The following is an 18,495-nucleotide window of genomic DNA, read 5'->3' on the forward strand; positions in this document are numbered from 1 at the left end:
CATACTGCTGCTGCAAAAGTACCTGCCAAAGACTAATCTTGGCATGCATTAACTCAGCCTGTGCCCTGTGCACTTGCAGTAGGTGCCTCAAAAACATGATTTACCACCTCAGTGGTGAGCTGTGCCTCATAGCTGGGAGGACAGAGCAGAGCTGTATTATTGTGAATCTCTGCTTCAGCTCAGTGTTAATGAATGGGAATCAATGACACAGGGATGGTTACATTTCAAGTGACCCAAGAGGCAAAAGAGATTGCCTAGACATCCAACTTCGCAAGGGTGTGGCACATGACAGAGCATGCTCAGTAGTACAGTTTTAAGCATGTCAGTATGTTCCTGGTGTCAGCAGTGCTGCACACACATGCTGTAAGAGTTTTTCATAGAACAGTTCTCTGCCTGAAGAAGCTTAATCATACAGCCCTGAAGATTGAAAGAAATCATTCCTTGGGTGGAAGCCAGGGTTGGGATTGCTGCCCATCTGACAACCGTAACCTGCCTTTCAAATATACTGGGATATACTTCTTTACTAAAGCTAGAGTTTCTGCTTATATGTTTTTACAGACCTTTTATTAGCCTGCAAGAGAATTGTGGTTAACCAGAGGTCTCTTGCAGGCTAATAAAAGGTCTGTACTGATACACCAAATAATACTTGTAAAGTCAAACATATAACAGAAAAATCTGCTTCTGATAAATGGATTTTAGCATGGCATCTTACAAACCCACACCTTAAGATATGTTACTTGTACATTATTTAATGCTATAACATCTCAACTTCTAATGCACTATGTTATGTAGTACTGAGACCAAAAAGAAGTCCCAAACACATTTTTTAACCTGTTTTCTTGTAGTTACACTAGTTACATCTCAGCATGTGGTCTCACTCTTCAGCTTGGCTACCCACTACAGCTTTCATATGTCAGTGGCATAATGCAGACCATACCCTGGAATGGATCTTAAAGAGATCATCAGAGTGCTTAATATGATACTGTGGGGCCTATGCATGCTGGAGCCATATTCGGCATTAGAGAACTCTTGGACGTGAGATAGATGCTCTGAGACATGAGAACAGCTAAAGAGCAATGTGAGCAGAAAGTATGTGGATCACAGGACTTAACCATCCTTAAATGTGTCCTTTAGTTTACTTTTCACCCTCTACATAGACACCTCAGGGGGCTATAAGGATCTACTACACAATATTGCCTGTAAAAACAACATGGAATGACTGACAAAACAAACACAACGTCCTGTGTAAATATAGAACTTCATATGCTCCTGCAAACCATTTGCTAGGTATCTCCACCTCCTCTCTGGCTGAGCTGTCTTTGTCTCCCTGCTTTTATGCTGATGCACAGAAATTTGGTTCCAAGCAATGAGTGGGCTCACAGCTCTGTCCAAGGATAGTATGGATGGGAGAAGATATAATTTTTCCCTTGGATATGGTTCAGTAGGGGGTGAGGGTGTTGCTGCCTGGAAACTTTGTGCAGGGAAAATTTTGATAATTTTAATCACTTATTCACTGGTACTGGCTGCTCAACTGACTTACAGGAATTCTTTTTGAACAGCTCCTGTTGATGTAGATGTCAGCTCCTGAGTGCATGCAGAGTTCGGGACAGCTGAATTATTGCTTCAAATTCATCCAACATTCATCAGGCATGTTCAGGCCATGGACTGAAGCACAGATAACCTGAAGTATCACACAAGCATCAGCTTAATAAGCACAGGACAGATTTCTTTGCGAGATCTCTTAGAAAAAGCATGGCAGTATCTGTCTGATAAATTGGCAAGTAGAAAAATGTGACAGACAGAAATAGCACTGGAAATGAAGCCATCACCATAGTGAAAAGAATGACTAAGTTGGGGGGGGGTAGACAAAAGTTACACAGAGAAAGGATGTTTGAATGTAATACACTGATGTTGGGAAGCCACTCGGAGGACTTGCAGTATGAAGAGTATATGAATGCCTGAGATGTCCTCAGCATATTTTACTTGCATATTTCCATGCTTGTCTGGCTACCACTAATCTGAATTAGGCTGTGACTCTCATAAATCCCTTTTTTCATGAGGTAATTAGGCCCTTCCACTACTATGCAAAGTAAGCCTCTTCAGTTTCATATCCATAAATCAGACTTAGTTCTAGGACTGGTTCCACCAACCCTTCCACAGTTAGTAAGATTGTTACCATTTGTCAGTGTTTATTGTGTTTGTCAGAGATTTATAGTTAGCTTCATTTTCTTCCAAGAAATATGCTGTATCTTATTTCACTGACATGAAGACTGACCTCTCAGGCTACTGTATGGAACACTGCAACAGAACTCAATCCCACTTAATGATTAAGCACTTGCTGAACTTTACATTGCTAGCAGAGTCAAGAGCAGGATAGCACACCTGCTTAAACTGGGAAGCAACTGATGTTTACATCAAGTCCAGAAGATTCAGTTTTGTTGCTAATACACAGGTATGCTTTTACCCAAAACTCATGCTCTGATAACATGGGCTCATGTAACATCTTCCCAACAAAAAGACAGTAGCCACAAAGATGGTAAAGCAACAGAATACAGCAACAGGCAGAAGCTCTTCCTAAGGCTCCTGGAGGATGTGGCAAGCAAGGTTCTGAGGCAAAATCACTGCATAAATCTGCTTCTGTAGTGAAAATATGAAATACTGGTTCAAAAAATATTCGTTGTAGCTAGTCAAGTCAAACCTAACATACTTAGTGAGGACATAAGCTGCTGCCCCTTGTCCTAAGCAGCCCTGATCAGATCATGTGGACAGGACGGAGATGTTTGGCTGTGTATGGCAATGAGATCTCCTTGCTAGCATCTCTGTACTGCGTGGGTGAAGCTTCACCTTCACTGCAAACCATAAGGGTCTTATTACTGGTAATGACTCTCGTATTTCCACCAAATGTAGTTTTCAGGCATCTGAGGTGTTTTTTCTAGTGAGAGGAATGCAAGTGCCCTCAGCATAATTATTTTTGGCAAGTAGTATTTTTCTTTCAATTTCTTTTAAATTCACGGCACTATCTAAACTAGTGCAGGTCAGCAGATCAAAGTCCTTCACTGTTCCTCCCTGCAAACAGACAAACCACAACAAACTACATGGTTTTCCTGTCAATCAAGAAGACCAGAGAATTTTTTTAAAGCCTTTTAGCAAAATATTGCCAATATGTCACTCGGCTCTGCAGACGTAAGTCCCTAAAGACACAGAAACTCTCTGCATTTGAAAAATATTTATTACAAAGAGATTGTATCTCTGGGGTCAGAATACTCATTTCCAAGAATAGCTCCAATACAGCTTGACAACACAGGGATGCTTCCACCAAGATCTCGTAGGAAAGATCTGTTGCTTTTCAAGTGCACTAAAACATATGCAGTACCCAGCACATATGAATAACTTGAAGTTATTCTTGGCAGAGCAGAGCCTACTCCTCCTTGTCCTATCACAGCCAGTGTGAGTTTTGTTACTGGCTTTCCTGAATACATTCAGTCAGGCCCAAATTCGCTCTGCTGGTTGCATTATATAATCATTAAAAGAACAAAAACAAAAACAGGAATAGGTAGTCCATATAAAGAAAAACTGGCAGACCTTCCCTCATGATATTACATATTTACAATCTCTAGCTTTTGTAAATATTGGTAGAAGTGCTACATCACAGTTCTGTTTAAATGGTAGGGTCTGTAAAATGTGCACACAACTTCTCAGCAAAGGAAGTTCTTTAATATTCTTTATTGGCTGGAGGAAAGTGGGTGCCAAATACAACTGTGAAATGGGAAACAATGCACAAAGGAAAAGTTCCAGAACATCAACACATCCGTTCCTTTCCTGCCATAAATAACCAACACACCCTTAACAGCAAGACTAAATGGCTCCAGGAAACTCTCATTAATGAAAATGTCCTAGCTGAGCTTCTCACTTTCAGTTGGAATTTTTCTGATCTGGAGAGCAGACAAGTTGTTCTGTAAGTAATATGAGGCACTGAGATAAACTCAGATAAACTAAAACTAGCCCGCTATCCGGAAAGACTTAAATCTTCCTCTCTCATTGCCCAAGCACTAATGTTGAAAGGCAGAGCTCTGCTGCCATTAAAATCGAAGACAAAATCCTGCACTAAGTCTGTAAAGACACAGCATGTGTTCCAGCATCTACCCTTCAATTTTCTGGAAACTGGAGATAAGGCAGGAAACAAAAATATGCGTATATGTACTACATGCAGATAAGTTCTGTTTTAAAATATAGCAGCTGTGACATTTCACAGGGAAAGTTGCAGGGTGAGTCAGGATGCATAGATGGCATATTTTCTGTGGATCAAAAGCTACAGGGCAAGGACAATCAGAGCAACCATTACTTCATGGGATATTTTTATTTAAATAAGCAACTGTATAGCAAGCAGGTAACAGAAACTCAACCATCTGTAGCTTTATCACCTTGAAACTTTTACTATAAAACTGTCTCACGTGGCAGCTGGTCAAGGTTTCTTAACTTCTAATGGTGCCACGGAACATGGAGTTGTTAAATCCAATACCAGAACTTCAAAACCACCTCAGGAATGACCCCTACCTCTGATTTCTCTTGGCAGCTTCTCATTTCAAAATCAAATTTTCCTGCTCCAAAAAACAAACAAACAAACAAACAGACACTTCTTTCCCCAGTTCCTGTACAGAATGTATACAGTTTACAGAGAAGCTGCCTGGCTAATTAAAAAGAGAAAATGGTCCAAATGTATAGTGTTTGTCATATAGAAAATGAGCCAGATCCTCTGCAATTACCCATGGTATGCATTCCTTGTTCAGGAAGGCTTCCTGCCAAGTGAGATGCCAAGTAGCCATTACTAAGGAAAAAAGTAACACGAGCTGCAGAAAAGGAAGGTGGTACAATTTAATTTGACATATAAAAAGCCTTCAAAAAAAAAAAAAAAAAAAAAACCACCACAAAAAACAAGTTATTGTATCCCTTTTGTGGATGGAAACCTGCATTTATGGGGCTACCATCCACAGCACATGGACCAACTGTATCCTGTGCAGCCTGTGTACATCAGGCACAACAAAACTGCCAGTTCCACCCCAAGCTTTCTGGTGCTGGGGATACAACTGGTTCCATTGCAGCTTTGTTTGCTATGAGATAGAAAGAAGGGATACAGAATGGAAACTACTGAAAATAAATACAGAACTGGTTCTAGGCAGCTGACATAGCAAATCACCATGTGTCTGGACTGCACAGTGAAGCCCAAAGCACACAATTAGGCATCCAGCATGCCCTTGCAGTCAGGAGACACTTGAGACTGTGAAGAGATGGCTGACATGCCAGAAAGGTAACTGCTTAAATCTACTGGTTGGAAGACCACCAGGAAGAGAGCTCTCCCAGTGCCTGCTCATCCTTGGAGTTACAAATGTTGAAATCTGTAACAGGACAAAACATCATCTAGTGCTTGGGATTTGCTGCCCAGGGCTTCTCTCCAAACACTGTTACCCTTCTTTCCCAAGAACAGTATGTGTACAAGGAGACACAGCCTCTCCTCTTAAGAAGGTGACACAGGTCAATGGATAGGCAATGGTCTCAGGAGGCCTGAAGTCAAGCATGCTCTTGAGCCAGAAGAGACCCAACCACAAGGTTCACGTTGTCCTTGCTCTAGCTTACAGCAACTTCAACTTTCTTTGCACAAGCAAAAACACTGGAAAGGAGAAGAAATGACAGGAGATTTAATCTCTACAAAATAGTCTATATTCACTTAGCCTGGGTAGGGAACGTGCACGATTGTGGGAGAGTGGCTTTGGAGATCTCAGATACATCCACGTGGATGCAAAGATGGGACGCAAGTCTGGCTCAGGACTCTCACACAAGTACATGCAGTTCCTTACTATATTGGCTCTGAGAACAAAGCATGTATAGCAACACAGAAACCCCCTGCAGGAGAATGCGAGCAGAAAAAAATGCAAGGAAAACTGAGGACTTACTTTTTCTCTCAGTCTTGCTGTGGTTTGCTGGGGAACAGAAGAGGAGCCACAGGCTTGCCAGCTCTTCTGATTTTACGGGCCTCGTGGTATATATATTTTTAATTGCTTGACTCTTGAGACTGTGGGATTGTGAAAATTTGAAGTTTGATTTAAAAGAGAGGCTGGCATGTAGCTATTGTGGCTTCAGAGAATTGCTGGAGGCTGAGTCCCAGACCTCAAAAATTGGAGGCAAATACAAAATGAGTGAAGAGCTGCCTGCACTTGAGGGCCTGGACCAACACTTTGAACCCTGGAGGGCTGGTGGTGTCCGAGATGCTGGAAATAAGAGGGTTTTTTTTTTTTTCTGAGAACGGTGTTTGACAGTCTCAGAGGGGTCCAGGCATGATCAGATTTGTGACTTCAGTCTGCTTTTAACAGCCTGCCGGAGCCCACCGGCTGCTGAAGCATCTTCAGCAACACTGCCTTGACCAAACCCTGACGCTAAAGTCGTGCAGTACCACCAGGGAGAAACAGAAATCCTCAGCTCTACGAAACCATCGCCACCGCTCCCCTGGCTGAGCGCAGGACGCCACAGGCAGCGCTGCCCACGAGCAGCCCGGGGCTGCCAGGTGCCACGAGCAGCCGCGCCCCGGGGGCAGGCCCGCGGGTGCTGCCTCCCGCCCGGGCAGCCGCGCCGCCGGGCGATGCGCCGCGCAGGCTCCTCCCGCAGGCAGCCCGCCAGGCCCTCTCCTCCATCCCTCCCTCTCCCTGCCTGCTCCATCCCTCCTTCCTGTCGGCGCTGCGCACTGCTGCCCGCCGGAGCTGGGCCGCCCGGGATCGCGCCGCGGGCACTGCGCACACCCCCGCGGCATGAGGCCGCCGCAGGGCAGGGCGAGGCGGCGGCGGGTGAGTGCCGGACCCGGGCCGGGCGGCTTCCGTCGGCGGCGCCTCCGCGCAGGGGGCCGCGCTCGCACCTGGGAGTGGGACCGCGCCGGGAAGTGCCCCCCGCGTCCCTCCACCCGCCTCGGGGAGGGGCGAATGGCGGCGGGGAAGGGGAGGGGGAGGGGGAGAGTGGGGCGGCGAGCCCCGCGGCGCGACGTATACCCGCGGCGCGCCGTATCCCCGCGTTGCCTCCGCGCGGACGGGCACGGAGCTCCCGCTGTGCCGGCGGTGCTTCGCGGGGCCGTGTCCCCCGCGTTGGCCGGGGCTCGGAGCCGGCACAGGTGGCGGCGGGCTCGGGCTGCCCCGGGGGAGGGCGGCGGGGAAGGCAGCCGCTACTCGGAGCTGGCGCTTATAAAGAGGCAGTGTTGTGTCGACTGCTCATTCTGCTGGCCGGCAAGTTGGTGGGTTCAAGGACCGAGCAGCGGGTAAATATTTACGCCTCTTCTTGCGTGCGTTTTTATTTATCATCATTTATTATTGTTATTATTTTTTAAGGTGGCATCTTTACCACAACATTAAAAAAAGAAACAGGACCTTGGGAAGGGAATGCAGAGCCCTTTCTGCGGCCAGGAGCATCCGGGCGCACCTCGCGCGCCGGCAGTGGCAGCTTGCCGCCTCTATTTTAAGGGGTTGCATTTCTGGTGCCTTTAGAAAGCATGTTTAAAAAAAGATCGCCCTCATCCTCTAAGGCGTTTCTGGAAGAAACATCGTTCCAGTGTTAAAAGTCAGAACAGGGCATGTTGTGCTGGCTTGCTGGGTGCTGCTCCGGTAAGAATTAGTGATAGATGTGGCTTTTCTGTTTTCTAATTGCAAATGCCAGGGAACTTCGCTACTTCTCTGTAAATGGGACTCGGGCTTCAGATAAGTATTGAAATCCCCTTTGTATCCAGGGGGACCTCAGCTACATACTATTGTGTTGGAACTCTCCCTTTGGTTCTCTGATACAGACATTCGTGCTTAAAGTTTCTGTTGCAAAAACAGTCAGGTGTTAAATTCCTTCAGGAATTTGACATCGCATCACACAGGGATTGGGTAGCTTTCTGCTGTACATGAAGTTTGGCATGTTACTTAAGCTTATCATTTTGACATCGCACTTGGAAGTCTTTTCTGACTTTTTTCCTTACTGTTTTTCACAAACTCTCTAAATTCTTCTTAAATCCTCAGCACATAGCGTGGACCCTGGCCGTTACTCAGTTTCAGCAGATCTGGCAGCTGTTGGGAAGATGAGGGTCCATGTTCTGGCACATTCCCTCTCTAAGGGAACAGTGTTTTGTTTCATGTCATTCTGTTGGTGCACATATGCGTTATTAATAATGCTGTGGGGGAAAATGCATAAACTTGTCATTACAAAAAAATTGCATGCTTGTTCTTAACTTCTCAACCATTGTATGCTGTACGGTTGTGGTGATAAAGATAAGCACTGAATTCCATTTGCTTTTGGTGATAAAGGAGAGCAAGCACTCCTGGATTGGGCCCCAGTGACTCAAGATTAAAGCAAAAATGATGTTTGATGAAGGAAGGATTAGGATGTGGGAAAGGCAGAAGCAAATGCAGGGAGAATTGCACATTGAACAGTGCCATGCTGCAGCTGGTTGCTACTGCTGAGCATCGGCTGCCAGCTGGTAGCTGGGCAGGCGTCAGCAGGTCTCTGCTGAGAGGTCTGCTCAGGCTGCAGAGAACAGCCTAGCGTCAGGAGGCTGCGGGTCTGCAGGGATGTGTATCTAAACCAGAGGACGATGGAGATGTCCACAAATCAAGAGCTTAAAGGTAGCTGCCTTGGAGCTGCTCTATAGTATAGCTTTCTAGTAGATGACATGATTTGTTTGGTTTTGCTTTCTGTTTACTCAGTCTTCACATCCTTTCATCTTATCACTGTTTTACCTATTCAAACTTTTATCAGCGTTATTAAGTGATAAGAATTTCCATTGTGCACTGAACATACCTTTTCAGTCACTTTGTGCAACTGGTGGCAAGCACTATCAGGGAGATAGGTTGTGCAAAATCCCTTCACAGGTGTGCTGAGAAAAGGGAGAGATGTAACCTTTAGGTGAGGGCATGCCCGTAGACTTGCTGGACACTGTGGAATGGACAGTAGCAGCCATATGGGTGGAGATACTCTCCAAGAAAGATAAACTTATTTTCACAGGTGATAAAGCTTCTCCTGCAATTTTAGCACTGAGCTCATGGATCTTTAATTTTCATCTGCTAGATAAGTTAACATCTACTGTTACAAAGTCAGGTCTGTTTCATCATCATATGCAGCCCAGGCTTACTCTAAGAACTTTAGTAAACATAATATATACATGGATTTATTTATACATCTTTATGTGTAGCACTGTAGCAGAGTCTGTACTGTCAATAAGCAGCTCTGTTAGAGCATGAATTGTTTAATCTGGTGAGTCCCTGAAAATGAGTTTTGTGCCATGAGAGCAGATGTATTTAAGCAGAAGGGTTGATGTATGCTGGTAAGAATTATACCTGAAAGATTAAATGGTACCTCAAGTAAAATATGTCTGGCAGTCTTAAACAGTGGAGGTTTTTATGGATTCTGACTCTATCTTGCAGAGTGCAGTGCGTCACAAGGATGATGCAGATGGATTATGTTTTTCTGCAAATGACTCAGTAGGTGATGTGACCAGGTAAATTCCAGTTATGCTATATGTTAGCACTCAGAGGAAAGCAGAGGATGCTAAATTCAACCATTCCACTGTGTAACCCAAGGAATGTTCATACATTTGCAAGATGTAAACAAAAATCTTGCATGTTTTTGAAAGTCAGTTTATATTCTCTTGTAATGAGCTTATTAGAGCTGTTGAATTAGAAAGGATACAAAGAATTAAAAGTGTTGAATTAAAAATGGATATAAAAATGATAAAGGGCCTGGAGCATCTCCCTTATGAAAGACTGGGTTATCTGAGTCTGTTCAGCCTGGGAAAAGAAGATGGAGAGGGGATCTGATAAATGTTTATAAGTATCAAAAGGGAAATAGGAGGCAAGTGGATGAGGTCTTCTCAGTAGTGTGTAGCAACAGGAGAAGAAGCAATGTCCTAAAACTTGAACATAGGAAGTTCTGCACCAAAGTGCAGAAGAACTTCTGTCTGGTAAGGGTGACAGAGCTCTGGAACAGGCTGCACAGAGAGGTTGTGGAGTCTCCTTCTGTGGAGATGAAATTCAGGACCTGCCTGAATGCCCAACTGTGTGATTTTTTTTTGTAGGGTATTTGCTTTAGCAGGAGGTATGGACTCAGTGGTCTCTTGAGGTCCCTTCCAACCCCTGCGATTTTGTGAATGGCAACTTTCAGGGAAAAGGGAAGAAGGAAATCAGAAAGCTTCATGGATTGGTTTTGTTCCATTTTCGGTAATACAGATAGGACGTAGTGGTAACATAAATAATGACATCTTATATTGGAACTGACATTGAAATACAGAATGGACTCAAGCGGAGGGATGTTCTTTAGCACTGCAAGGAAGATCTGATGAAGGTGTAAAGGTACTTGCTTAAATGAATGTATCAGACAATATACTTTATGTTACTCTGGGTTAGGCATCAATCCATACCTACTGAGATGTGGAAAACAGGTGTGGAAATCAGTTTTACTGCTGTTAACAAAACGGGCTGGATTTACCTGTATTGGTTTTGTGTTTTAGTGTGCCTTTTCTCCTCATATTTAATTACAAATAGTTTTTCACTGTCAGGCATCTTTTTTTCTTTTTTTGTCTAAAAATAAGAAAAATGAACTGCTTTCTTCTAGATATAGCATTTGAAGTGGTTGTGCCTTGAAGGCCAGTTCATGTACTTCACTCTATAAGCAGCTTAATATAAAAGATATGAGTAATCCCTGAGAGCAGGGCTTGGAGCCCGTGGTCCTTCAGTCTCCCTCACAAGGACATAGAGTCCTACTCTGAGTCAGAGGTTATTGAAGCCATGAAGAGAAATGTCATCTACAGAAGGACTGGGGAAGTCTCTGTCCTGGCTCGTGTCTTAGTGTCCAGCACAGTCACAGATGCTTCCTGCATGCTGGCATGTTCTGCAGTCTTTGGGCCACCTCAGCAAGTAGAACACTGCTATAGATTTCTTGACTGCTTATTTGGGGGAACCTCATGCTAGATGGTTATATGTGCACATTTTATTGGCTGGGATAGATGAGAAAACAATTGCCTTATGATTGCATATAAGTGTTAGTCAGGTCTTCTGGTCTTATCAAACTTAGAGATCATGTGCATGTATGTATGGTGATGCTTAAATAATCATCTCTCTTTTTTTCTCTCCCTTCTTTTTTTTTTCTCTTAAATATTTAGCTGCAACTAAATGGGATTTTGGAACGTGTTGTTTTAGGTCTAAGCATTACAAATTCTGGTTTTATAGGTGCTTAAATGTCTCCAGGGATTTCTTCCAGAATCTTCTGGATTTCTTCCAGACTCATTACTATGGCAGTAGTGAGGGACATATAAATTCCTAGATGGCTAGAGCTACTTTCTTACCCACCATTGTAGGGCAGGGGGCAGATTGAATACCAACTACCCACAAAAACAAAGATTCCCTTGTTTCTTGTCCACTTTGCTTACTGAATCATGAGTCAACAGATAATAACTAGAATTAATGGTATCTAGCAGTTTCAAACTCTGGTTAAGGCTTTTTGTAGTAACCACCAGGCTATTGATCATTGCTATCCTTCCTCCTCTGGTAAGTGTGTAATTCCTGGATTTACAGGTGATGGGAGCCCTCTAGGTATATGACTGCAAGGTCCTTGCCCTTCTTACAAGAGCCAGGAGCTCGTAGCAGTGGCTTTTGCCCCTTCGCTGCTGCCTTCCTGCCTTTACTGCTCTCTGGAGTCACTCCTAGAAGTGGATTTCACTGCACGGAGAGAATGCTTCAACTAAATATAGCTTCTAACCCATCAGTATGAGTGTTGGTCAGGGTGTAAGGTTTTGAAGGACATATGTTTCCCATGCTTTCCATGCACTGTCTGTAGCTGGCACTGGAGTGATGACAAAGACTGTTGCTACAACAGAAGCAGCCTTCTCTTATCCCATAGGCAGAGAACTGCTGAGCTGTCAGCTGTGGAGTCCAAATTATGCCTTTTACCTCAGGGAGCTCAAGTTATAAAAGCATGTGTCCTGGAAACAAAGATGGCACTGTAGCAATTCCCTGCCTCATTCTACCATGCCAAAAAGCAGAGCATAAGCAGCCTGTGTTGCCAGCTTGGTGTGGAGGTAGCAGGATGGTCTCCTGGGCCACATGTATCTGTGAATAGAGTTTCTTTTCTCTCTTGGAAGCTTAGGAACTGAGGGGAATCATCCATCAGTACAAGGAGCGCAGTATACAAGCCAGCCTCGGCCACCTGAAGTCTTCAGCAGCTGAAGGTGGATTTTCTTTGTTGTTGGTTTTTTTTTTTTTTTTTAATGTTACAACATCTTCTAGGCCAGCCAAAATTTTTCACTGGTGTAGTAGACTTGATTAGAGCATTACCTGGGGCTTCAGGTGCACTGGTAGTAGCTTCAGTAGTACTGACCGAATCATCTTAACTTCGTATCACGGTGGCCTGGTTTGTAGCACAAGAATCATGGAATTTATGTACAGCAATGTGTTTGTACTCTAGATAATGAATACTATCTGGAAATTATGTGGGTTTCTTGTAGTTGTGTAATTTTGTAATTATTATAGAAGTTGCTTAATGGTATAATAGCAGTCTGAGTTAAAGAGATGGTCAAAGATGGTTTGCTCGGACGTGCTGTTTTACTTTTTGGCCTTGGCCATCTAAACTAGTTTTGCTCCATGAATAAATTCATTAATCCCTTTCAAGAGGAGATGCAGGCTCTTTCGACTGGATAGTGTGGTTAAGCATTTACTCCGGATGGTGTGGATGTGACCTGTCACAAGCCTGACTAGCATGATGAGCAGAGTAAGCCAGCTCCTTTCCAGCTGGTTTTGTTCCTTCAAATGTTCCTCATGCTTTTCCCTTGGGCATGCAATACACTTCAGCCTAATGATTTAAATCCATTTTCTCTTTTTTGTGAGCACTTTGAGCAGCTCACAAAAAGCTGGTTTGGAGCCAGGCTCTGACTGGGCTGTGTACTGTGAAATGGCCTAGGCCAGTCTTGGATGTGGTGGACCTAAGCACCATGGCCAGCCTGCCACATTCAGGCTAAGCCTGAGAATGCATCTCTAATGCAGTACTTCAGGGTGGTTTAGACTTCTCTGGTGTTGATGGTTTAAGTGAGGTTGCATGTCATGTTACTTGGACATTTGAGTGTGGCACTACAATTGCATGTATCTTGGAGAGCCCAAAGGACTGGCAAATTGGGACAAGCAGAAGAGGAGGCACAGCTCTGCTTGGCTTGGGCAGACAGCTGCCTTCCTTCTGAGGCTGTCTGGTGATACTCTTCTGGCAGCCCTCTTTCCACTCAGATCAGGGCTTGTGCTGTCACCCATAAGCTCTTGTGCCAAGGCCTCTCTGCTGCTTGCCATGAGTTTTAACCATGTTTGTATGGCTGACTGTTGATTTGCCCTTCTTGAACTGGGTGATCTGATGGCCTCTCCTAACTATAAAATCAGTAAGGACAGAGCTACAAAATGTCTTTCTCAAATAATTGGTTTTAATAATACTACAGGGCAAAAAAGATGCTTAGATCAAGTGAACTTCAGAAGAACATTATAGAGGTCAGTCTTACAAGTTGTTTTTCTACAGGCCCTGAAGCCCAAAGATGAATATTAGTTGTATATGTTCCATCTGCAACTAATCTTCACAGTGTTTTATTTTTTGAATCAGGTTCAGCGTCTGCAGCCAAAGAGAGATTTGACCTCTGTGATTTTACAGCTACTCGTGAGCTAAAACTAAGGAGATAAGCTTTTAATGCTTAATCCTAGGTGGAGCACTGAGAAAGAGACAACTTCAGTGTTGTCTTGAGGTAGCTGTAACAGGCACCAAAATACTGTGATTGTGAGTTGCATATATTTATCACATGCTTCTACTTTTGTTAGGGTATCTGCTGGTTGTGAGTATAATAATATCTGTTCCCTAGAGTCAACCTTTTCCTCTTCCTTTTCCCCTCTTTCCCCTGCTCCATACTCCAGGAAAGGTCATAGCCATGAGAAGTCCTTAGTACACAGGTCTCCAGGCACGTAACTCATAATTCATCTGCTATAATAGCATTGTCAGAGTTCCCAATATAGAACAGCCTTGTCCTCCAAATTAAATGTGATTGGCCTATCTCTTCTCCAGAGTGCTGGGAATTTTTCAAAATAAGATATTTTTTGGTTCAGTGTTACTACACGTTTCAAATGATGGAATTGGTGTGGATGTAAATCCTACAACTTGCAACGTGACTGTTATTTTAAATCATATCTCAAAATTTGTAGTTTGTCCACTGTGTATTGTCTTCCTTCAGAATTAAACTAGATATAAGATCTGTAGGCTTTTTATGCTAATCGAGGCTGTCATTAGTGTAATATTAACCTGAAACTTAAATTTGAAATACTTGTGCTAAGCCCATATTTAGAATTATTTTCAGGAATGCATCCAATCTTATCCTTAAAATTTCAAGTGGTTTGTCCAATCCTTGGAATGTTTTGCCAATGCCAGTTTGGTTTATTAAAAAACAAACAAAACAACTAAACAACACTTTTCAGTGATAGTCTGCTATGTGGCATTTTCTTTGTATGCAGTAGAGAACTGTGATCAAGTAACCTTGTTAAACTAAATAGTTGCATTATTTCAGGCTTTGCAGCAACAGATTATCTCCCAGACCTGGTCTGCTCTATATAATTATTTAATTCTGCATGTAAATTGGCTGTACTGGATTAGACCATTTCCATTGCCAGTGAATGTTAGTTTTGAGGACATTTTTTTTCAGTGACTTCTAATGTACATTTGAGTGATGATAAAACTCATACTCTGGAAACTAAATATTTTCCAATTGCTTCCCCATGTTTCAACTAATAAGCTGTGCAGGTAGTTTTATTATGCGAAATGTGTATCCTTGAAAATGTATTCTTTTGTTTCACCCTTTTGCCCTGCTGTTTGCTTTTTGGATAATCAGTAAGTGTCTCTGGTTTGGAGATGAGTTTGGGCTGTGATTACTGCGGACAATAATGGGAGCAAGCCCTCAGTATTACAAGCTGCCTGCTGAATTAGGTCATTAACGGGCTCCAAACAGTGTTAACTTCTCTCACTGCACATGTAAGCACAGAAGGTGTACTTACAATTCAAGATCTTTTCTGATGGAATCTCTTGTGCAGCATTCTTCCCCACTAATTATATATGAATCTCTTAGCTCCAGGTACCTACTGTGGCTGCCCACTTCAGCACTCATATCTCCTGCACTGAAGAGTGAGGGCTGAGTCCATCAAAGGCTCCAGCAGCTGAGCTCCTGCCAGCAGTGCAAATGTAAGTGTATACATAGCTTTATTCATAAGGTCAAATTAGTCATAGTCAGGAGCAGTATGCATATATATGTGGTTACTGAGGTTTGCATAAATCAGCACTTATTTGTACAGCCAGCAGCAGCACCCCATGGCTTTGAAATACCTTCATTTCAGAGGGCACAGGTAATCTCTGAAGGCATTTGGCTGCTTGGTTCATGGAACTTGAGAAGAAGGTTCTGCAGTCTAAGCCCAGAGATTTGAAGAACTGTTTACTTTAAAAATTGTTTAACAAGTACTGGTAATAATCATCTCCTGTTATCTTTTCTTTTGAGGTAAAGTTCATCAAATTTTACTATTTCTAAAGAGAGCTGATTGTTGGAATGTTTGGATTTTCTTAATTAGGAAAAAAAAAAAGGATACTTGCCATGTACATTTCTAGTATGTGCATGACTATTTGATCTTTTCAGTTTTTTCTGCCATTGCTCACAAAGACTTTCTGTATGTATATTCTAAAGTGAAATATTCATGCTCCTGTGGTATATGCATTGTCATTTAAATACATTTTGTAAGTGTAATACTTGTGAGATAGTTTATGGCCCTTTAGGACAGAAGACTGTAGAACTGGGAAGAACAGAGTACTTTACAAAGGTGTTTGAGATGGTGTTGTTTTTAATGGTATGTGGATTCTCATAACTTCTAATGTGGTTCTGGTGAGATTGGCACAAGCTTTTTAGAAAAAGGTTTCACAAAAAGAGAAAACAAAAGTGATACATCAGTGTTTCATACCACAGAGTTTACATTAGGTGTTTTGCAGCTCTCTGGATTTAGACAGGTAAGGTTTTAAGAACAGTCTTGACTTTGTGAGTCATGTACTATGTATCTGATTAAATGCGTAAGGAGCAGAAGTGTAGAATAGAAGTAAAAATATACTGAAGCAGAATGTGTTTCTTCTAACTGCACCAAAATATTAATTGTCCCGGTAACTCCTCTTTGCTGAGTTAGGTTTCCTCTTGCCTCCTGCCTTTTCCACCTCTTGTCCTGACACTTCTCTCTGTAGCCACCAGCGAGACCATTGAGAACGGTTGCACGTCTCTTGTTCCCACAGTTGGACTTGCTCAGCAGTTTAGGAACAATAGCTGCTTCACTGCTGAGTTGCAAAACAAAAAAGTTAAATGTATCAGCAACAATGCATGAAAAATGGGATGAAGAGCATTCCACAGGAAAGGATTTTTTCATGCCAGTGTGTAGGTATATAGGTATATAGGATTTATAAGAGGCATAACCTAATAAGTAAGAAACTTTCCGTTTTTTGTACATCATCTGCTAGCTTAATGCTAAGAGATGTAAACCATGAGATTTACTAATAATAGCAGGAAGGAAGAACCCTGTTAAACAAAGACAGCAAAGTTGGAATGATTTGTGTGTGTAAAACCAAGGTTGTTTTTCCCTCTCCACAGCCTGTTTTTATGCTCACTCTTGAGAAGATACAACAACAACAAAGATTTTCACTAAAACAATCTTGTTTTCAAGGGAGAATTGAGGGACAAAAGACAGGTCTAGATTAGTTGTTACAGTGATGGTCATGTGAAACTGATGTGAAGATATGAAATGAGGTGTAGTTGTGACTGAAAATCTCTGCTATTTCCTATTCTACGCCTGAATCAGATCAGGAGAAACTTGTGGAACTGACTTGCTGTGTCCCATTAGTAGCAGGCTCAATTTTCTGTGTGCTGCTTTCATTTTTAAATTAGTTGCAGCATCATTAGCCTTACAGACGCTGCTGTCTCAGCACTTGCTGGTGGGTTATTGTCAGGGATTCAATTCACTGCTTTTGCTAAATACTAAAAGGAATGTCAGAAAGCGCTGCTCTGTTCTTCACAAATAAAAATGATACATATGAGTCCTAGCCATCTTAGCAATTATTTTAAAATGTTGAGATCTTTAATGCTTTGTTTCTTTTGCTGTATATTTTAAAGTTGCAGAGTTTGATCACCTGTTTCACCCCCCTCGCAAACTACAGCAGTTCATTCAATTCTGAGACGCTCAATGAAATATATGAGGAGCTGATAGCTTATATTTATCATGCAAAATCATGCAGTTTATAAATTCAGTCAATAGATAAGATGTGAGCTTCTCACTTGGAGTATTTAAAACAAAATGTGGGAGGTTTTTTAGCATCTTTTTCACTCTCACGGACTGAGACATCTCAGTCAATGCTTCAATCAGATCTGAAGTCATCCTAAAAAAATGGAAAACAAAATCTGAACTTTGTGTACGTACATATATATTCAACAATGTTCTCTGTAAACTGAATATTAATCCTAAATTATTCAGTATGGAAAATCGTATGTTAATTTAATTGTAAAACAGCAGAATCTTGTTCGTTTGGTGTTGCAGCCAGTGCTTTCAGGTAGAGTTCAGTTAAGGAAGCAACATGTGCTTGAAGAGCTGGGGATGACATGGAGCAGCATACTAAAACTAGATAGCTGTCAGTGTGTCTATTTTCAGGGTGTGAAAGTTTTCTAGAGGGGTAGAAAGGATAACATGAATGAGCTGGTTTATTTTGGTGTGCTGGCTTGCCAGCTGTGCTGTTGTAAGAGCTGATCCATGAGTGGACTGTCTGTTGCTGAGCACCTAGAGGCTTTCGTGAGAGGAATAGAGAAGACAAAGGGGACCAGCATAGATTCAGACAGATGGCTTTGGTGTGCCAACATCTCTCCTGGGTCCACAGCTCCAATGATGGCTGTGGCCAGCAACAGAATTAAGAGTACCAGTACCGTGAAACAGTGAGCGGGCCTGTGTGGAGGAAAGAGGGAGTCTCCATTTTCAGTAGCTGTGTTACTGTGTGTGCACGAATGCAGGAGTTAATATTTATCCTTCATAGCATAGCAGTGATCTCTTGGGGCCTACAAAAGTTAATTAGGAAGGAGGCTGGCTCTGATGCTTTTCAACTGTCAATATTTGTGTTTCTGGGTACTTAAGATTAATCCCTACACTTTGCTGCCACAAAAGGAGACTGTGCATGTGGTATGCATAAATGAGAAGCTGGAGGGGAATAAGAAATAATGTGAAATAACTAAACTTTCAAATAAATGCCAACTGCAATTTAATTACACATGGACAAGCTTTTTCTCATAGTGTCATAATAAATTGTAGATCTTCCTTCTTTGGAGGGATGGGAAGGGGAAGAGCAGCACTTGAACGCCAGCTTAGTTAAGAGGGCAGTGGAGAAGAAAGGAAAGCTTTCAGTCACCCCAATGGA

General features: G+C 42.6%; 1 protein-coding gene across 3 annotated transcripts in view; it reads left to right on the top strand.

The window, feature by feature from the left end:
• Nucleotides 1-6,710: 6,710 nt before the first annotated feature.
• Nucleotides 6,711-18,495, top strand: part of LOC136050809 (leukemia inhibitory factor receptor-like) — a 177,837-nt gene continuing 166,052 nt past the window's right edge. Inside the window, exon 1 of one of the 3 annotated variants that reach the window (XM_065739923.1) lies at nucleotides 6,711-6,833. The gene's annotated coding sequence lies outside the window, so the exon portion shown is untranslated. Of the gene's footprint in view, nucleotides 6,834-7,622; nucleotides 7,638-15,047; nucleotides 15,256-18,495 lie in introns of those variants that run through there. The other 2 variants (XM_065739925.1, XM_065739924.1) reach the window with 2 other exon arrangements.

The sequence above is a fragment of the Cyrtonyx montezumae genome, unplaced genomic scaffold (assembly GCF_038088225.1).
Source record: "Cyrtonyx montezumae isolate F1298 unplaced genomic scaffold, pur_monq_1.0 scaffold_25, whole genome shotgun sequence".
NCBI lineage: Eukaryota > Metazoa > Chordata > Aves > Galliformes > Odontophoridae > Cyrtonyx > Cyrtonyx montezumae.